A 23465-nucleotide genomic window follows, 5' to 3' on the forward strand; every position below is an offset into this window, starting at 1 on the left:
AACATCTCCTGAGGTCAGACTTCTGTCTCTATCCCTTCTTGAAGAGAGGAGTGACATTTGCAATTTTTCAGTCCTCCGTTACCATGCCAGAATCCATTGATTCTTCAAAGATCATTCCTAGTGCCTCCACAATCTCTTGAGCCACCTCTGAGAATCCTGGTGTGCATACCATCTGGTCCAAGTGACTTAACTATCTTCAGACCTTCAGTTTCCCAAGCACATCCTCCCTTGTAATAGCAACCTTACTCAATATCACCCTCTGACACACTAACTTCCGACGTACTGCAAATGTCTTCCACAGTGAAGACTGATGTAAAATAATAAATCAGTTCATCCACTATTTCCTTGTCCCTCATCTTCAACATTGGTCCGATTCTACACTCACCTGTTATACGCTGTATATGTCTGAAGCAACTTTTGGTATCCTCTACAATTATTGGCTAGCCTTTTGTATTCCATCTTTTCCTTCAGTATGACTTTTTAATTGCTTTCTGTTTTTAAAAATGTTGTGGTCTTCTAACTTCCCATTAATTTTTACTCTTATGTGCCCTCTCTTTGGCTTGTATGTCGGCTCTGACTTCTTATCAGCCATGGTTGTTCCATCCTGCCTTTAGAATACGTCTTTGGCATGTCTATCTAAATTGCTCCTAAGAACTCCAGCTATTGCTGCTCTTTTGTCTTGCTAGTGTTTCCTTCCAATCAGTTTTGGCCAGCTGCTCTCCCCTGGCTCTGTAATTCCCTTTACTGCAATGTAATACTGATACATCTGACTTTAGCTTCTCAAATTGCAGGGAGAATTCTATCATATTATGATCACTGGTCCTTAAAGATTCCTTTACCTTAAGATTTGTTCTGGTTCGTTGCACACCAAATCCAGAAAAGCTGATCTAGTTGGCTCAACCATAAGCGGCTCTTAAAAAGCCATCCTGTAGGCAATCTACAAATTCCGCCTCTAGGGATACAGCTCCAACCTTATTTTCCCAATTTACCTGCATATTGAAGTCCCCCATGATTATTGTAATAATGCTTCTTGACATGCGTTTTCTGTCTCCTGTCATAAATTGTAGACATCTTTGCTACTGTTCAAGGGTCTTTTTACCCTTGCAGTTTTCAACTCTACCCACAACTATCTTCATTCCTATGTCACCTAATTTTAATGACTTGATTACCAATAGCAACCCCAACCCCTCTGCCAACCTGCTTGTCCTTTTGATACAATGTGTATCCTTGGATGTTAAGCTCTTAGCCATAATCTTTCAGTGATGCCCATGCCATACAAGCTGATCTGTAACTGTTACAAGTTTGTCTACGTTATTCCATATGCTGCGTGTATTCAAATATAACATCCTGTATTCGTCACCTTTTTGGATTTTCTCCCCCTTTTACATTGCAGCTCATACCATTGACTGCAATTTACCCAATCATCAGCATGTCCTTGGTAACAGTCTCATTACACACCATTTGTAAATCAACTACGTCATCCTCAGCCCTATCATTGATTCCCGTCCCCCTGCCAAGTTAGCTTAAACTCTCGCGAACAGCTCCAGCAAACCTGCCTGCGAGGATATTGGTCCTTTATGGGCTCAGGTGTAACCTGTTCCTTTTGTACAGGTTTTATGTTCCCCAGAAGAGATCCCAATGATCCAAAATTCTGAACCCTTGACCCCTATACCAGTTCCTCAGCCATACATTCATTTGCCAGATCATCTACTCCTCCTCTCAGTGATTCGTGGCACAGGCAGCAATCTACAGAGTACTACCCTGTAGGTCCCACTTTTCAGCTTTCTACTTTGCTCCCTAAAATCTCTTTTCAGGACTTCCTCACATTTCCTATGTCATTTGTGCCGGCCGATATGTACCAAGACTTCTGTCTGCTCACCCTCCCCCTTGAGAATGCTGTGTACCTGATCTGAGACATCCCTGACCCTGGCACCTGGGAGGCAACATACCATCTGGGTGTCCCTATAACATCCACAGAATCTTGTCTCTATTCCTCTATCCATGGAACCACCTATCACTACTGCAGTCCTTTTCACCCCTCTTCAGTTCTAAGCCACAGTGCCAGAATTTGAAAGCTTCAAATTCCTAAGGGTAAGCCTGCCCTGGTGGATGCCACACCAAGCAAGCACACCAGTATCTACTTCCTTCAGAGACTAAAGACATTTGGCGTGTCCCATTTGACCCCATCACTTTTTAGAAAGCACCCTATTTGGATACATCATTACTTGGTATGGTAACTGCTCTGCCTGAGATTAGAGGGTTGTGAACACAGTTCACCAAATCATAGCCAGTTTCCCTACATGGGCTATGGCTACACTTCTCACTGTTTCAAACAAAGACCTCAGCCACTCCACAATCAGGTAGAAAATACAAAACCCTGCAAGTACGTACCACCAGACTCAACGACAGCTTCTAGATTCTAGCATCTTGTTATAAGACCATAAGACACAGGAGCAGAATTGGGCCATTCAGCCCATCAAATCTGCTACACCATCCTATCATGGCTGATCTCAGATCCCACTCAACCCATACACCTGCCTTCTCACCCTATCCTTTGATGCTCTGACCGATCAGGAAATGATCAAGTTATGCCCTAAATATGCCCACGGTCTTGGCCTCCACCACATTCTAGGGTAAAGCAGTTCACAAAATTAATAATCTGGCTAAAAAAAAATTCCTCCTTAGCTCTGTTCTAAAGGGTCACCCCTCAATTTTGAGGCTGCGCCCTCTAGTTCTGGATACCCCCACTACGGAAACATCCTCTCCACATCCACCCTATCTAGTCCTTTCAAAATTTGGTTGGTTTCAATGATATTTCACCCCCCCCCCCCCCCCATTCTTCTAAATTCCTGTGAGTACAGGCTCAAAGCCGCTAAATGCTCCTCATGTTAACCCTTTCATTCCTTCTGTGATATGGGACCCAAAACTTGACAATACTCTAGGTGCAATCTGACTAGTATCTGATAAAGGCTCAGCATTATCTCCTTGCTTTTATATATTCCCCTTGAAATAAATGCCAAAATTGCATTTCCCTTCTTTATCACAGACTCAACCTATAAATTAACCTGGGGTCTTGCACAAGGACTTCTAATTCCTTCTGCACTTGTGATATTTGAACCATCTCCCCATTTAGATAATAGTAATCTGCACTATTGTTCCTTTTATCAAAATGCATTACATTTCCTAACACTATATTCCATCTGCCACTTTTTTGCCCACTCTTCCACTTTGTCTAAGTCCTGTTGCAATCACATTGCTTCCTCAGCACAACCTACTATCTTCACACCAGCTATCTTCATAACATGCACAAACTTTGCCACAAAGCCATTAATTCCATTATCTAAATCATTGCTCAAGAATTTCAGCATCTGCTGAATCTTGGTGATCCAATTCATCAGTCTGCTGTGTTTAGTCTCACCAGCAGTGCTCTCCCCTGGAGTTCTGACTGATTCCACTTCCTTCACTGTGAGGTACACCATTAGGCACTGGCAGCCAACCAAAAAAGGTCCCTTTTATTCCCACTCACAGCCTCCTGCCTGTCAGTCATTCCACTATCCATGCAGGTATCTTTCCTGTAATGCCATAGGAGTTTATCTTGTTAACCAGCCACATGTGTGGCACCTTATCAACTGCTTTCTGAAAATCCAGGTAAGTGACATCTGCTGCCTCTCCTTTGTCCACCCTGCCCGTTGCTTCCTCGAATAACTAACAGATTCGTATGAGGGGACTACAGAGCAGTCCTAGTAGAATAAAACAGACTTTTGACCTCACCAGGCTTCACTGTGGCCCTGCACCTTATTGTCTACCTGCACTGCACTTTCTCTGTAACTGTAACACTTGATTCTTCATTCTGTTATTTCCCTTGTGCTTCTTCAGTGCACTGCTATAATGAAATAATCTGTATGGATGGCATGCAACTTCTTCACCGATTTGTGTGCTTGCCCCCGAGATACTTGTAAACATTTTGGAATTCTCCTCAAACACCCTTGCCAAGGATATTATTTCAAGGTCCATTTTAAAGGTTCTTCTTTAATTCTCTCATAGATTTTGTCTTATTTGTGGAATTTGTTACCACAGGCAGCTGTGGAGGCCAGGTCGTTGAGTGCATTTAAGGCAGACATTGACAGGTTCCTGATCGGACATGACTTCAAAGGTTACGGGGAAAAGGCCAGGTAATGGGGTTGAGGAAGGGTAAAAAAGGATCTGCCATGATTAAATGGTGGAGCAGACTCAATGGGCCAAACGGCCTAATTCTGCTACAATGTCTTGTGGTTATGTGGTCTTACACTACATTCTTAAGAGATTGCTATCCCACTTTTTCATCCCAGTCAGCCGTTCAATATCCCTTGTTATCCAAAGTTCCCTAAAATTGCTGTCATGGTCCGGTCTGTGAAGTCCGCGTTCCAGTTCACGATCCGGTCCGTGGACTCCAGGTCTTCTGGCTGTCCCTTGTTTCAGTTGGGTTTAATCATAAGCACCTGATTCTCACATTGGGGCTGGAATATAAGCGACCCTGGGGTTATGTGTGTGCTGGTTTGTCTCGTCAGTATCCTGTCCTCACCTCTGTGGGGTAAGTCAGGCTATCTTTGCTGTTACCCTGAGGCAGAACTCTTCCCTTCCCTTCCCCTTCTTTCTGCTACTCTCTTGCCTGGAGGCTCGGTTGTGTCTTCGCCTATTCTCGCTGTCCAGTTCTACCGCCGGAGCAAGACCAGAGCCTTGAGGTGTCCAGATAGGTACTATCTTATGTTGTTTGGAACTGTCTGTTTCTGTCCACGCCTTCGCTAAGTAGGCCTGGCCGTTTGCCACTACCTAGCGTTGGGAACTGTCTCTTTGTGTTCAGCTTTCTGTGTGAGTCCCAGCCCTATGTCCTGTCTCCCTCAACCAAGGCTCTGTGTTCCTGCTCTCCCTCAACCAAAGCTCTGCGTTCCTGTCTCCCAAGACCAAGGCTGAGCTTCATGTCCCACATCCAGCCCAGGAGTCCCACGTCCAGTCCTGTTGCCTGCCACATCTTGTCCTCGCCTAGATCCAGAGTCTGAGCCCAAGTCAAGACCCAGGTTCCGGGTCCCAGTCCAGTCCCTGGCTTGGAGTCCTTGTCCAGGTTTCAAGATCCTAGTTCCACGTTCCTAGTTCCTCGTCCAGGTCCGGCTTTCCTAGTCTAGTCCTAGCCCAGACCCTGTCTCCTAGTCTTGTCCAGTGTCGTTTCTTCCCCGCTTCCCTTGCTTTCTTGACACCTAGTCCTGTCCCTAGTACTTCAGTGTCTGTGTCTTGCATTTGGGTCTGCTCTCAACGCCCACCTTATGACAATTGCTGTCTTTGTTTTTCGGCATTTCCTGCTAACTCTTAAAAGACTCTCATTTGTCAACTGTTGTTTTACCTGCGAGGAACTGCTCCCCATCTACTGGAGTGGAGAAAGTGACATACAGAATCAGATATATTGGCAACCACGTTGATTGTTCTCTGGTCATATTGGAGTTGCACAGTTGTACTGGGTGGCTATAAGGTTGCAGGAAGTTTGCCAATGGACTCAGCTGATCATGGAGCAGCACAATAACTGTAATGCTATTCTAGTGCCAGTGATCGGGGTTCAAATCTGCCTCAGTCTGGAAGGAGTTTGTATTGTCTCCCTGTGACTGTGTGGTTTCCTGCCAGGTGCTCCGATTTCCTTCCACATTCCAAAGATGTACAGGTTAGTAGGTTAATTAGTCACAAGGGTGTAATGGGGTGGCTTAAGCTCAGTGGGGCCAAAGGGCCTGTTACTGTGCTGCATCTCAAAAAGATCTATGGCTATCCATTTTAGTTTCAGACCATATGACCATAACACCTTGGAACACAATTAGGCCATTTGGCCCATCGAGTCTGCTCCGCCAATCAACCATGGTTGATCTATTGTTCCCCTCTTCAGCCACACTCCCCAGCCTTCTCCCGTAAACTTCAATGCTGTATCCGATTAAGAATCTATCTATTTCTACCTTAAATGGCAGTGTGACATGTGATGAGGATGTTAGGAGAATTCAGGGTGACTTGGATAGGCTGGGTGAGTGGGCAGATACTTGGCAGATGACGTTTAATGTGAATAAGTGTGAGGTTATCCACTTTGGGAGTAAGAACAGGAAGGCAGATTATTATCTGAATGGTGTAAAGTAGGGTAAGGGAGAAATACAAAGATCTAGGAGTCCTCGTTCATCAGTCACTGAAGGTGAATGAGCAAGTGCAGCAGGCAGTGAAGAAGGCTAATAGAATGTTGGCCTTTATTACAAAGGGAATTGAGTACAAGAGCAAGGAAATCCTCTTGCATTTGTACAGGGTCCTGGTGAGACCACACCTGGAGTATTGTGTACAGTTTTGGTCTCCAGGGTTAAGGAAAGACATCCTGGCTATAGAGGAAGTGCAGCGTAGATTCACAAGGTTAATTCCTGGGATGTCTGGACTGTTTTACGCAGAGAGTTTAGAGAGACTGGGCTTGTACATGCTGGAATTAAGGAGATTGAGAGGGGATCTGATTGAAACATATAAGATTATTAAGGGATTGGACAAGATAGAGGCAGGAAATATGTTCCAGATGCTGGGTGAGTCCAGTACCAGAGGGCATGGTTTGAGAATAAGGGGTAGGTCATTTAGGACAAAGTTAAGGAGAAACTTCTTCTCCCAGAGAGTTGTGGGGGTCTGGAATGCACTGCCTCGGAAGGTAGTGGAGGCCAATTCTCTGGATGCTTTCAAGAAGGATCTAGATAGGTATCTTATGGATAGGGGAATCAAGGGATATGGGGACAAGGCAGGAACCGGGTATTGATAGTAGATGATCAGCCATGATCTCAAAATGGCAGTGCAGGCTCGAAGGGCCGAATGGTCTACTTCTGCACCTATTGTCTATTAAGTGCAACCAATAACCTGACCGCCACAGCTGCCTTTGGTAAGAAATTTGACAAATTCACCACCCTCTGGTTAAAGAAATTTCTCTGATTCTCTGTTTTAAATGGACACTCTGCTATTCTGAGGTTGTGCCCACTTGTCCTAGATTCCCCCATCACGTGAAGCATCCTTTCCACACCTACTCTGTTTAGGCCTTTCAATGAGATCCCTCCTCATCTTTCTAAGTTCCAGCGAGTGCAGATCCAGAGCATTCCTCATAAGATAAACCTTGCATTCCCAGAATTATCCTTGTGAACCTCCTCTGAATCCTTTCCAACGCCAGAACATCTTTTCTTAGATGAAGAACCCAATACTGTTCGCTGCTTCACCAGTGCCTTATAAAGACTCAGCATTACATCCCTGCTCTTGTATTCTAGACCTCGTTAAATGAATGCTAACATTGCATTTACCTTCTTCACTACTGACTGAACCTGCAAACTAACCTTTAAGGTGTTCTGCACAAGGACTCCCAAGTCCCTTTGAAACTCAGATTTTTGCAATCTTCTCCTTATTTAGAAAATGGTCTGCACATTTATTTCTACTACCAAAGTGCATGACCATGCATTTTTCAAATTGTAATTCATTTGCCACTTCCTTGCCCATTCTCCTAATCTATCTAAGTCCTTCTGCAGCCCTCCTGTGTCCTCAACACTATCTGCCCCTCCACAAATCTTTGTATCATCTGAAAACATGCCAATGATGCTATCTATTGCACCATCTAAATCATTGACATACAGAATTAAAATGTAGTCCCAACACCGACCCCTGCAGAACACTACTAGTCTCTAGAAGCCAACCAGAAAAGGATCATTTTATTCCTACTTGCTGCCTCCTGCCAGCTAGCCAATGCTCTAACCATACCAGTAACTTTCCTGTAAAACCATGGGCTCTTAACATGGTGAGATAGCTGCATCTGTGGCACCCTGTCAAAGGCCTTCTGAAAGTCCATATATACAACATCCACAGCATCCCTATTATATATATCCTACTTGAAATCTCCTCAAAGAATTCCAACAGTTTCATCAGACAAGATTTTCCCTTAAGAAAGTCATGCTGACTTTGTCCTGTGTCACCAAGTACTCCAAAACATCATCCTTAACAATTAACTCCAAAATCTTCCCAACCACTGAATTAAGGCTAACTGGTCTATTAATTTCCTTTCTGCAGCCTTCTTCCTTTCCTAAAGAGTGGAGTGTCATTTGCAATTTCCACTTCTCTGGCCCCATGCCAGAGTCCAATGATTTTTGAAAGATCATTACTAATGCCTTCACAATATCTACCACCACTTCTTTCAGAACTCTAGAGTGCAGTTCATCTGGTCCAAGTGACTTATGTATCTTAGGTCTTTCAGCTTTTGGAGCATCTTCAATGCTAGTGTCTTCCACAGTTAAGACTGATGCAAAATACTCATTTAGTTCAGCTGCCATCTTCTTGTCCCCCGTTATTATTTCTCCGCCTCCTTTTCTAGCGGTCCTACATCCACTCTCATCTCCCTTATTTTCTTACATAAAAAAGCTTTTATTCTCCATTTTGATATTGTTTGCTAGTTTGCTTTCAAATTTCACCTTTTCCATCCTCATGGTTCTTTTATTTGCTCTCTGTAGGTTTTTATATGCTTCCCAATCCTCTAACCCCTGCTAATTTTTGCTTTGTTATATGCCCATTCTTTTGCTTTTACATTAGCTTTGACTTCCCCTGTCAGTCATGGTTGTACTATTTTGCCATTTGACTATTTCTTCATATTTGGAATATATCTGTCCTGCATCATTTTCCCAGAAACTCGCGCCTTTGCTGCTCTGTTGTCATCCCTGCCAGCAGCTCCTTCTGATTTACGATGGCCAGCTCCTCTTTCATACTACTGTATTTTCCTTTACTCCACTGAAAAATTGCTAGGTCAGACTTTACTTTCTCCCTATCAAGTTCAAGTTGAACTCAGTCATATTGTGATTACTGACTCCTAGGGGTTCTTTTACCTTGAGCTCCCTAATTTTCTCCTGTTCATTACACAACACCCAATCTAGCAAAGTTGATCTAGTAGGCTTGATGACAAATTTTCTAAAAAGCCATCTTGTAGGCATTGGTGCCATTCTTTACTGGAAGACCTGCACCACCTCCTCTGCCTACCTTCCTATCCCTCTGATGCAATGTGTAATCTTGGACATTCAGCTCCCAACTACAACTATCCTTCTGCCACATTTCAGTGATGGCCACAACATCATATCCACTAATCTGTAAAAGTGCATCAAGATCATCCACCTTATTTCTTATACTCCATGCATTGAGATCTTGTCCTATCATCTGCTTGCCCTTCCTGACAGTATGAACGCTATCTTTGTTGTTTTTTTTACCATTCATCCTATCCTGAGTTCCTTCACTCCAGTCCCCGCCTGCCTGCCAGATCAGTATAAATAGTTGCCAACTGCTCTAACAAATTTACCCAGGAGAATATTGGTCCCCCTTGGGTTCACTTGCAACCCGTCACTTGTGTACAGGTCATACCTCCCCTAGAAGTGATCCCAATGATCCCAATGAACCTGAAGTCCAGCCCCCAGCTTTGCCAAGTCATCCTGTTTCTACCCTCACTGGTATGTGACACATATAGCAACCCAGAAATTACTACCCTGGAGGTCCTGCTTCTCAGCTTTCAAGATTTCAATGATTTTTTTAAAATTCCTATTTAAAAAATAACATTAAATTACACATCCCTTTATAGGTTCATAATATATCTTATTAGTCACAATTTACTGATTCTAATTTTTTGTAGAACAAAGCCATTCATTGTTGAGAATGAGGATAAATTTTGCCTCTGCCCCACTGTTCAAATTAATCCCCACCTCTTATTGCTGCTAAAGGAAACATGAAAGGAAATCAGTTATCAAAGGCACATGTGATTGCCAGATATTGCAATATGTTCAAGGTTTGTGAGCATTTTGTACATGACAGAAGAGGACCAAGTCATTGATAAAGACTGACAATAAGCTGTTTACTTGTAAGAAATGTTAAAAATGGACCAGTACAAGTATTTATTGGTACATAAGACTGAAGATAAATCTGAGGCCCATATAAAAGATTTGTAAATAAGAGCATGGAAATAACAGAGGAATTAATCAGCTGCTGATGATTCACAAAGTTTGGCTAGATTGCAGAATGCAAGATCAATGAGAATGAAGAACTTGAAGGAACCAAATTTTCAACAAAGTAAACAATAGAATTTAATAAAGGCTGATAAATCCCAAGAGCCAATGTCTTGAAAGGGGCTGCTTTGGATGATAGTTAGTGTATCCATTCTCTCCAATTTCTATAGACTCTGAAAGTATTCACATGGATTGGATGGGGAGTCAAAATTAGGAACTGCCTGTCAGGGAAAATGCTGAAATCTATAACAAAGGATATAATTACAAAACATGGGAAAGAATAATAGAAGAGAATGATGTTGACATAAATTAATGTGTGACTAATCTGTTGGAGTTCTTTGAGTAGAGTAAGTAAGGGAACTAGTGGATTTGGAAAGATATCAGTAAGATTGAAATAGTACAGAGATAAGCTAGGGTTTTATTCCCTGGAGATTGGAATGAGGAGAGATTTGATAGAGGTATACAAAATTAAGAGGTGTATGGAAAGGGTAACTGCAAGCAGGCTTTTTCCACTCAGGCTGGGTGAGATGAGAACTAGAGGTCATTTATTAAGGGTGAGGTAGGAAATATTTAATGGGAACCTGAGGGGGAACTTACTCACTCAGAAGGTGCTATGAGTGTGGCACGATGGAGTGAAGTGGTGGACGGGGTTCTGATTGCATCATTTAGGAGAAGTTTGAACAAGTACATGGGTGGGAGGATATGGACAGGTGTGGGTCAATGGCACTAGGCAAAATACAGTGGGTTAGATGGGCTGAAGGATTTGTTTCTGTGCTGTTGTGCTCTGTGACTCAACCCAATATATAGTTCAGATGTCCTCTCCTAAAAGGGTATACCTGCCATAGAAATTTCACTAAACTGACTCCATGAAGGCATAGGTTGAATGAGAGGAGATTGCATTGAAATTGCAAAATTCTCAAGGCTAGATTAAACGAGGGACAATAAATACCTGATAGAGGAGTCAAGGACCTGGGAGAACAATTTGAGAATGACAGCATGTAACAGATGACTGACCACCAGAAGAAACACAAGATATATTGAATTCTGAGTGGACAGGAACTACTGGGGAGTGGAAGAGTATCTTTATAAAAACATTTAGTTGACACAGTAACACCTTGTTGGGCATTTTTTCTCTATGACCATTTAAATTTGACCATCTTCGGGGAAAACCTACTAATAGTGATGGTTTGACCTATTGAAATTTGTTTCAATGTGTCTATCGGATAGTTGGATTATACATTATGACTTAAGCAATATTAAACTCAATGCTAAAGAGTGACATGTGATAGAATGTCAGATTTACAGCCTCATTTTCACAGAGTACATCTGCAGTCATTGGATTATATTTTTTTTGTCATATTGTCCTGTCAAAACCTAGGTATCAATTAATAAGAGTAGGTACATCTTTCAGTGCAATGCTAATGATTTGAGAGTAGAGTGATAGGACACCAAGAGCTGGATTGCATGTCTCAAGACATACCTGGACACTTTTCCACATTGTCAGTATTGGAACAGTTTGGCTACAGGGGCAGCTGGTTTCAGATTACACCCGAAAGACGAGGCATTGCTCACTCACATTCATTGTTTAGACTTAGATGCAGAAATTTTCATTATCATCCATTTGGATAATATTACAGGACATGTCACCTAATGAAGCAATATTATACCAGTGTTTGTGTAAACTGAGCACCATGGCAGGAATGATATTAGAGCCCAGAAGCAGCTAAAAGAATTATCAATTTAATGACAAGCAAATGGAATTGGAAGACAATTAACACAGCACATATTTAGAATTGTTCATTCCTTAACCCCAGATTTGTATACTGATGCATCCATTTGATCACATTTATATTTGTACTAAACACTTCTTCAAATTATCATTGTTATTTAGAATAAAACTAGTGGCAATAATACATTTTATTTTATCTATATTGTAACATTTACAATTACAAAATAGCAGCCCTTATTTGTAAGTTTTAATTAGGTAGAGCACTTTCCGTCTTAAAGTTACTTGAAGCTTATGCAAGCAATGAATTCAAAGGGGCAAATGTTTGTTATTTTCCATCCTGGTAGCTTTAGCTCTGCCAATCCATACTTCATTTGCATACAAAATGCTTCATTCCAGCAATCAATGAAAGTGCTGTATTTAGAGCTTATCACAAACATGCAGGGAGTGGGTTCTTTAGCCTACTCGTTAAATTCTAACGATGCATAACAACAGGACTGAGAACTGGAAACTGCATGGGATTTAGAGATGCCTTCACTTTATTTCAAACAATGTGTCAGAAAAGAAATATCACAGGGGTTTATCCATTGGGATATACACATCTTGGACCAAAAAGGTATTTTTTTGAAATATCAGGAGCATTTGCTATATTGGGAAATAATGCAGACAGTGGCTTTGTCCTACCCTTAGGAGAATGCCATTTTAATTGAACTATTCAGGTTAGTGTAGCACAAAATTACATAGCCTCTTCAAAGAACAATGCTCATATGAAAACAGACTTGCTTCCGAAAACTTATTTAAGCACTGTTTTCTCCTTTCAAATTGATTCATTGGATTGGGTCAACAAGTACTTGAGTATTGAAAGACCAAGTCGAAGATTATAGCAACACATCCATATTACCTGAATTAAAGCCTACTTTAAGATCCAGTCTGCTGGAAAAAAGAGCTGAATACTGATATGGAGGTCTCTTTGGGATTTGTTCTTCTTAGCGCCAACTATACCCAATCAATGACTGATGTTTACTCTTAATTTTTATTCATTATACCCAAATATAAAGTAGTTTTAATCACATACAATGGTCTAGATATCATTAATGTAGAACATAATAGGTAGCAAATAATGTTCATGCCAACAGACATGTGACCTAATCCTGATTCTTCCTTCTGATAGTCCTTCCCAAGTTATGAATGCCCAATTTATGGACACCCCATGCATATGAACAAGTTTATGGGAGACCAGCCAGGTGGATGGGGATGGCTTTACTGGCTGCTGTGCATCTTTGGCTGGGTTTGAATGGGCCACTTCTGCATGCTTTCTCTCTCCATCCCAAACCCACACCTCTCTCTCGAGCCTCAACATTCCAGGCCTGGGTTGAGCTGGAAGCACTGAACTCACTCACTTACCACGTACCTTTACCTGCGCCTGCTTGCTCTTCCGTCACAGCTTTTTCTGTAACTCTCTCCTACACAATATCAGCCCTACGAACAGTTCCGATTATGAACAATTTCCCCTGTGGCAACCCAGGGGCTTCCTGGTACACCAAATGTTTACACTGACCAGAACTTCAACAGGAGCATCACTATTAATGTGCTGGCTACACAAATAGTTCAGAAATATGGCATCCTACAGTAGAATCAAATTTATTATCACTGTCTTATATTTTATTTTAAAGATACAGTGCAGAGCTGGCTCTTCGAGCCACACCACCCCAACGATCTCTGAAACCCCCATTTAGTCTAATTCAGAATGACCTACCCGGTATATGTTTGCATTGTAGGAAGAAACCAGAACATCCAGGGAAAACCCACGCATTCCACGGGTACAGAGACTCCTTATAGACGTTGCAGGAGTTGAACTCTGACCTCCAGTGCCCCAAGCTGTAATAGCATCACATTAACCGCTGCACTATGACACAAATTTAGTTGTTTTGTGGTTGCAGTTGTGTGCAAAGAATTAAAATGACTATAAATTACAAAGTAAATAAATAGCGTATCAAAAAGAAGTAAGGAGACAGTATTCAAGGGTACCATGGACCAGTCAAAAGCTTATGACAGAGTGGAAGTAGGATTCATTCCTGTACGTCTTCCATCTGCAAAGCTCAAGTCAGGAGTATGACAAAGTAGCTACCAGCCAAGATGAATGTATCTGCAGCACACTCAAGATTTTGAGTCATTCTACTCTCTGACCATCCAGCACAAACACTCTCTCCACTGCATTGCCTTCATCACTAAATGTATTCACTCCCTCTTTCAAGGAAGCTGCAGAGTTCAACCTTACAAAATTCAGTGCAGAAATTCATCCAGGTTTCTTCAATAGCACCAGTGTTGGTAATACTTATAGGTGGGGAAGGTTAACAGTTAAATTACTGCACTGATAGTTGGGCCTAAACTATAGACCTTCAAACATGAGCTCACCAGATCAGATCTCACCAAGGCAGCTGGAAAGTTAAAGTTCAAGAAACTAAATAAATATAGTTTCAGTAACCATAAGGAAATATGAAAATATCAGTGTCATCAAACCCAATATGGAGAAGGAAGTAAGGTACCGTTTGCCAATTTGATTGCTAATGCACTAATATCCTTTCAGTCTTAACAAGCAGTTTTTGGACGGCAGTAAATGTGAGCAGCATTCATCTTCCATAAGTGAATAAATACCATCTGAAAGGATAACGGCAACAGCAATTTGACTGTAACGTGGTCTCTTGCAAGTTCCTCTCCAAGTCACATATGTTGAGACCTCAATATGTATTACAATTCCTTTCTTACCACTGGGTCAGAATCCTAAATTTCCCTCTCTAAGCGATGGGTCTACATTCACTCCACATACTGTAATGGTTCACCTCAAGCTAATTAAGGAATAGACAATAAATGCCTGGGTCATGCGCCAATATTTTGTGTCAGTAAAAAATGTGACAATAAAATATATACATTTTCTGTTATGTCTACCTGATGATGATGAACATACCTTTCTTTTGTTTTCCATTTCTTCTCCTCACCATTGCCCACTTCAAGATCTCCATATATTTACTGGTACGTTTATACAATTATTATTGTCACTCAGAAATTAAATACTTTTTAATCCCATTTTCAAACCTATCATTTTAATGTGTTTTTTTTGGAAATGAGTTCCATTACACTGACTTTACTAATTTCTATTTATTGGGGTGGCTTTTTGGAGCTGCCATTAATTAATGATCCTTTTGACAGACCATTGATGTATCAGCAGAATTCAATATATCTTGTGTTTGAGCTGATGCTCAGTAATCTGTTACACTCTGACTAATTAACCATCACTTGTGATTTTTATCATGGCCAATATTAATGCAATACATTTATGATACCCTTTTGAAATTTTTGTAGGGAGAAAGCTTAGCACACAAGATGGTCTGATTGGGAATACACTCAGGAACTTTAGGAGATTTATTTAATTCTTCTAAAGATTAATTCAGAATTTGGTTACATGGGTGCAAAGTGTTTTCTGTTACCTAACAAGTTGTTGCTTCAAAGAAAGAAAATTAAGTGATTATTTTTGAGCCATCTCCTTACAATTTTTCATGACTCTTCCATGTCACTTCTGAAAATCTTCAAGTATTCATGATCTACTGATTATAATTTGTTGAAAAATTGCAATGTCAGAAGTCACATGATTGGTTCACAATCTGTTGAGAATGTGTATGCTTAAACTGATTAACAACTAATTGGTGTGTTAACTCTCAGCTCAAATGACTATTCAGCCACATCAACTAAAAATGCAGAACATTGGGAAAAAAGTAGCATTTAGACCAATTGAAAAGAGTAATAACCGAAAAGCAGCTTGGAGATTAAATAGTGAAACGTGCTAGTTTTGGCGGATAAGTTGCTGGATTGTGCCGGAGCAAGGTTTGCTTAAATGGCATGAGGAAAAAAATTTACAATAATTTATGTAGTTTTGCTTTAACTAAACCATGTTTGCATACAAATGAGTATCTGCTATAATCTACTTGATCCTTTTGGTCAAGTAAATGTCCATGTAAATTCTTCTTGGACTGGTTGGTGGTGTAGTGGCATCAGTACTGGATTTCAAGGCAGATGGTCCAGAGTTCAATCCCAGCTGGGTCCCAACCTGGGCAGCAGCAGTATCTCTGCGGAAGAAAGGCCTGGCAATCTACTTTTGTATCTTGCCATGAAAACCCTATGGTCCATGAGGTCATAAAGAGTCAGACTCAACTTAACAACTGAACAACAGCAAATTCTTCTTTAATCTATTCATCTATGTTGGCTAGACATCTGCAGAAAGAAAACTAGAAGTAATAAGCAAGTGGGTAAATCACAGTAGGTAACTGGATACAGTTGTGCAATGTAAAGCTATCCAGAATTTTAATTCTCAATATTGGAACTTGAAACCTTTACACTTAGGATAATGTTATTTTACTCTGAACTGGCTATGTTCTGGACTGACTGTTTCTCTATTCTGGTACACACTGACAATCAGCTTTTACAGATCGCGTGAGGTCTGGAGAGACCTGCATCGTGATGACGTGTGTTTCAATAGTGAGAGACCACTGCTGGAGGGCAGGAATGTAAGCCCATGGTGAAGATGCTTCAGTACATTGACCTTTTATCTGAAGCAGGGAAGTTAGAAATAGAACATGCCTTAAATTGTAAGGAAGAGGGTGAGATGGAGAGAATATAAGGAATGTCAAGACCATGAGAGATAAGGTGATACAAAAGCCGGTGGAGCTGGCTGAATGATGGTGATAGAGGCTTGTTTGTTGCAGCCAATCTGTTTGGTGAAAATGTAAATAGGACATGAATGAAGACCAATGAGAGAAAACAAAAACACTGTTCAGACTATGGGATATAAAGCACTGCTACAGTATTTTTCTGAAATAAAAGAGAATGCTGGAAACACTTAACAGGACAAGTGTCACTTGTAGAGAGAAAAGACAACTGAGTTAATATTACAGGTTGATGCCTTTTCATCAGAAATAAATGAGAAAGGAAAGTTATTTGAACTTTATGTAATTCAACATTGAGTCTAAAGGTCTTTAACATGCCCAATCGGAAGATGAGTTAATATTGCTGAAGTATACCTTGATTTTGTTGGAACAATACAAATGGTCAAAAAAGTAATCAAAATGGAAGTGGTTGAGAGTTAAAATGACTGAAACAGAGAGCTCAGGATTCATCCATGCAAACTGAGCAGAGGTCGCCCCATCTGTCTTTTCCTTCTCTACTGCAGAGAAACCCATTATGGTGAGCACTGAATGCGTTCCACTAAATTGCAAGAGATGCACTCCTAGATCCATGATCATGCATCCCTGAAGTCCCTGAACATCCTGGAGTTCCACCTCATAGAGCGACTGCCTGCCTTGATATCATCCGGGGACGATGGGATATGCAGAATGGGATAAGACAAAAGGCATGGTTAATTATAAGCCAGAAAACAAAAACTGCTTCTGGATATTGATTGTAAATTGGAGAAGACCAGAGGAACTATCTGGGAGATAAACTAATAACTTGATCAACTTTTATTTCTCATTAAACATGTGAAAAGCAAATTATCTGCTCATTATCACATATCTATGTGTGTATAAATCAACATACTATTCCCTACATAGGGGAATGATGTAGAATGTTGTCTAAATTAGTACAATTTGTTTTGTTTTAGTGGCTGATTTTATGTTTCTTCTTGTGCCAGTCCTCATTTTTTCTGTGGCATCCTACACAGAATACTAGAAAAGGGAAGAAGTATAAAGAAAAGCATTGTAGCTGAAGTATAAAAAGAGAACACAAGAAAAAGGGAAAATTAAATGTGAAAGTAAATAAATATAGAAGAGGATAAAGAAGTCAAGGGATCATCTATACACCTCATGGTTGATTAGAAAATTCAAATAGCAGCTTGATTATTATAGAGAAATATATTAATGTTTAACAGTTCACAATAGTTACATAACTGAAAAATCTTAATTGCTTACATCTCAATTGTTTTATTTGGAAGAAATTAGTTTTTTTTAAATCACTTGCATTAATGTATCAACATTAATAGCATTTATAAGATATTTTAAATAAAAGAATAAATAGAAATGTGGATTAATGTTTCTGATATTATGTTTTGGATATCAAATCCAGCGTGCCAGGAAGATACAATGGGCAATTTCTTGACGTACAAGAGGATACTGCGAATGTGTTGCTTTCTGACTAGCCACACCTAATATTAGGAATCAGAATAGCTTATAACATCCACTTTTGGTAATGGATAATACTCTGAACTGCAATGTAGAGAAACATTTGACACTCACCTCGCCTGAAGAGTGACTTGTGAACTCTGAGTGGGAAAAAAGACTATGAACAAAATCACAACTTATCCTGCCATTTTAAATACCTTCACTTAAAGAAAAGGAAGAAAAAATACACTCTTTAAAATCAAACATGAGCCACATATCAGTGGCACTAAATGTTCTGGTATCTACTCTGCACAGTCACAGTAAACCACAGCTCAGAGATGCGGACTGTGCCAGGATGATAATTGGTGAACATTGTTCTCAGACATCTGGGCAGGAGATAAGGTATGCCTGTATACAGATGATAATGAATGTAGGCATCTGCATTAGTGTGTTTCAACATTTCTGCTAGGTTCTGAAAAGGTTTTATTTAGCCCACTGACCCTAATTGAATATTAATGAACTAATTACAGAAATATTGTTCTTCACAAATCCTGAATAGGTAACTTTTTTTAAAAAAATGCCTTTTTTATTAATGTTTGCACAGCGTTTAATTGAATCTTTGTCATTGCCAGCAGCTGTCAGATACACCTCCATGAGTTTCTGCCATAATCAGAATATTTTTTAAATTGCTGGAAGTATGACTTTCATCTCAGCACCAAATTTGTTGTGGATGTACTTATATATACACACACACAGACACACACACAGACACACACACACACACACACACACACACACATATATATATATAATGTTTGTATAGGTGAAAACAAGAGACAGACTTACTTTGCTGATTTGTAGTTCTTAGATTTCCACCAAAATTGTGTTTATATTATCATAATCATTTAGTTGCATTTATTATGATAGTCAGTTCAGGTCAGCTCTACACTGGGTGAAACCATTATTGACAGTATGGGCTGTGTTTAATGTAATGATTATTGGAGGAAAATGTGCTATGCTATTGCCATAATAAAGTGAAGTAGCTAAAATAACTAATTCCTCTGTAGAAGCAAAAGACTTATTATGATTATAAACTCCTATGCTGTAGCCGTAGAATCTCTCAGTTGTACGTGCAGTAGTATTATACTTGGTCCTGAAAATAACAGACAAAAATGTAAAAACTGAATCAACAGTGAAAAGAAAGTAGGAAAAAGACAAAAGTATGACAATAAGAAGATGCAACGCCCTTATCTGCCTTCATTATCCCTTGAGCACACTTTTATAATTCTGTTTATGGAGTGAGTGGGCACCTCAGATGCATAGTTGAAGAATGTTTTCACACCCATATTTCTGAATAATAGTTGAACCAAAAACAGGATGAATACTGTATATGTTATCAAACAATAAGATATGACTCCATGATGGAAGGGCTTTCAGATGATAGTAAAGCCCTGAACCAGTTAGAATAACATTTTCCACCCCTTCATGAAATTACTGCAATTACTTCACTATTTCTGAAACAACTAATATAGAATAACCTTTGATCACTAGATCTTTAAAAAATTATATCTAGCAAATACAGTGGATTCCAGTTACTTGGTCCATTATTTAATTGGGGCAGCCATTTAGTTGTGACAAAGAACAAAAATGAATCAAGAAAGCCCAGATTCCCTTTGTGTATTCGAGACACTATGACATTTAATTGGGACAAGAGACTGTCAATTTAGCATCAGTCGTGCACATTTGTGTGGCCTATTGACACTACACTGTGCTTAGAGTGAAAATGGAGATTTGGAGGATGCATGCATCAAAAGCATTGTATGAAGGCATTCCATAATCTGCACTAGGTGTCTGCACTGATTTTGCTCATTTACAGTCAATCAAAAGAACACGGCAGCATACACTGGAAGAATTAATCTGCAGATAACTATTAGGAACTAATACACATTTTTATAGTACTGTAGCAATATTGGTAATGTTCTAATTTGTTGTGTATCTCATTTAAATACCTAAATTGGTCACTCAGTTAAACAGTAGCTTTACTTTTTAAAAATGTATTTTAACTCTCTCCATGAAACTTCAGCTAGTTGTTCAGCTGCTTAAAGGGCCAAAATGTATAGGTCCCTATGTGTCCCAATTAACTGGAATCCACTGCAATTAGTTTATTCCTACTGCACTTCTAATGCTGCTACTTTCATATGTTGCTACTCAATTACAAAGCAGTTACTGAAAGAATAGCTAATCTTAGAATAAAACCTAAATAATAACTCTTTTTGAGAGGACTTTAATGGAGACATCTGTTATAAAGGAGGATGTGAAGGAATAGTTCTATTAATTCTGCACTGTTAGTATGACATCTCTGAGCCACAAGATCATGGGCTCAAATCCTTATTTTGGCTTTTGGCACCACCTACTCAAATTGGCAATGATCATCACTTGGGTTTAGAAATTCCAGCTTTTAGATGAGGAATTGCAAGGATTCTCTATGTGTCAGCTTGGCAAGTGGTATTATTTGCAACAGGGCATGCATGCAAACATGAACTTTATTGTCTGTAGATGGCTAAATTAACCATATATATTAAATTGATACATTCATATGAGTGTATCCCTTAACACGTTTAATGATAACTGACGCACCCTGTTCTGCTCCCCGCCTCCCCGATCCACAGTATTTATCCTTAATCACTCAACTTCTTAAACCAACATGAACATAAGCTAGTTGACAACTTCACTATACCATGTGTTTTGAGATGTGATCAGGGTCTTGCACTGGTTTCATTCTGATTTCCATCCACATGCTACAGGACAATATTAAGCATCAATCATCATTTGTTTAGGATAGTCAGAGGAAGAACAAGCACTCGATGAATTGGGATCAGTAGGCAACAAATCTATTTACTACTTTGTAAGCCATCCGATTGACACAAGTACCTGATTTAAAAGCATAAGCCATTTGGCAGCTAAAGCCAGACCTGCCCATTGGTCAATTTGATCACATTGATCTATCCCAGACCTCAGCTCTGCATCTTTGCCAGTCTCCCAAATCTCTCAAATCCCCAAATTTCAAAAACTTATCTGTTCCCTCTTCAAACATATCCAGTGCTCTAATCTATACATCCCTCTGCAGCAGCGAATTCCTGTGATTCACCAAGAATCCTGGAATACGCATGAAGTTCCTTTGCAACTCAGTTTTGAAGGACCGCTTCTTAATCTTGTATCTATGTGCTGTTGTCTGTAATTCTCCCACTTGTGAAAACATCTCAACATCTATCCTTTCATACCCCTTCTGGATCTTATATGTTTCAAGGAGATCACCCCTCATTCTTTTAAATCCAAAGGGCATACATTGAATTCCATTTGATCAGCCTTCAATGCTAGCTTATCTTTTCTTAAAGGTAATCAACTGGTCACAGTATTCCAGGTTGAGCCTCAGTGGTACTACATACAGTTGTAACAATATTTCCCTAATCCTAAACCCAAACCCTTTTGCTATAATGACCAGCTTGCCTTCATAACTACAAGCTGCACCTGCCTGCTCACTTCTTTTGTGATCATGCAAACTGCTATACTTGACTAATTTACAAACTTTATCCACTTAGGCAATATTCTGCCTTAATTTCCTGCTACACTGTACATGACTTCATGTTTTCCCACATGAAACTCCATTTGTCAAGTCTATTCATTTACTCCAACTATTGATATCCTGGTGTGGAGTCCAAAAATCCTCACATCAAGAGGCTCTTCCAACTACTTTAACGTCACTGGAAAACTTTACACTGTGTGCTCTTCTCCAGATCATTACTATAAATCTTAAATTATTAGATTTATGGTCTTGTGGTCTTATTATCTCAACTTGAATAACAAGTGAGTGTCAAAAGGCTACCAGTGAGTACTGGGCTCATAAATGGAGGCTAACAAGAACATCTTATACCTTTAATGTTGCTAATATGTCCCAAGGCATCACACATTTATTATCAAAAAGCAAATAAAACCGGGCTGCAGAAGGAGATATTAGAGCAGTCAACTAAAAGCTTGACCAAATAATTAGTCTTCAGCAAATATTTAATTCAGGTCTGTCAAAAGTGAGATGAGTCGGTCAATACTTATTACCAAATTTTATATATAAGTGCAACTTTTTTGCTGAGATAGCTGAGACGTCTTAGACACATAAACTGATTTTTAAAAATGAATATTTTAGCAGATGGAATGAAAATTGGCAAAAGAAGAAGAAATCTTGCTCCTATTTGGAAGTTTAGTCAATTTGGGACAATCGGATAAGAGGCAAAGAAGTGGGATTTGTGTGATAGAGATACAGGCTTCAAACGTGCTCTGAAATGAAACAAAGGTGCCATTTGATATTTATTCAGCTGTAACCACATATAAATTGCAGCAGATTATAAATCTATGTGAACCAATTTATTTTAATTAAAGCTTTTGCAGGTGGCATTCATAGATCATGACAAACAAGATTTTAGAAAAGGCATATCTCAGTCAAATTAGTTCAACTTTTCTTTCTAAAGTACTGTGCAAAACTTGTAGGTATACTAGATTTTTTAATATAAATTTTGTTTCAAATGTTTATTTTTTGTCTTCTGAATTACCGTGTCAGTAGAAAAGAGCAAGTTTTAAATCTCCGAACATTCATTTCTCCAAAAATTTAATTGTTATAGAGAAATTTTTGTATTTCATTAAAGAAAGCAACATATCCAGTAATAGACCATTTTTCAAATAAAAATGATTACCTTTTAATCATTTATCTAGTCTAGGGTATCTAGTCTAATACATGATTAAACAAAGATAACAAACTGGTACCAATTATCAATGACATAATGAGTTGAATTAACTGAATTTAAACTGGTTAACCAAAACAGAAATGGGTGTAGAAGGAATCAAACTGAAATGTGAGGGTGTGGCAGATGTGACAGTTTAACCTTCAGATCATCAGTTCTTCCACCAGAGCAAGTGTGAGCATATCAACAAGACACAAGGTGCTCATCTTGCATCAGCAGTGTCCCAAGCAGAAATTTTGCAGCAGTCAGGAGTTTTAAAATGTGCTGCCCAAACTCCACTGAAGAAACACTAATAAACGGGCAAAGTTGAGTACCATAAATGCAGTGGTTGGTCATGGAAACTGAGTGCAGCAGATGGTAGATACCTCAAACTGAAGTCCCTTCTAAATAGGAAGCAGTCCAGCTCTTCTGTAGGCCCTGAAATCACAGAAACCACTGGAACCCAGGTACATCCTTCTACAGTCTGGAGAAGTCTTGTCAGAAGTTGTCTTCATGGAAGAGTTGCTACCAAAAAGCCATTCCTCCATAGTGGAAACAAGGCCAAGAGGCTCAACTACGCACAAAAACACAAGGACTGGGTTGTTGAACAATGGCAGCAAGTGCCCTGGACTGACAAGTCAAAATTTCAAACTTTTGGCTCATACAGCAGGCAGTTTGTCATGCAAGAAGTGGAGAACACTGCATGGATGAGTGTCTGCAGCCACCAATGAAGCACAATTGAGGTTCCCTGCTGGTTTGGTGTAGGTGAGCTGGTCAGAAT

This window comes from Hypanus sabinus, chromosome 7, assembly GCF_030144855.1.
Source record: "Hypanus sabinus isolate sHypSab1 chromosome 7, sHypSab1.hap1, whole genome shotgun sequence".
In the NCBI taxonomy this organism is placed as follows: domain Eukaryota; kingdom Metazoa; phylum Chordata; class Chondrichthyes; order Myliobatiformes; family Dasyatidae; genus Hypanus; species Hypanus sabinus.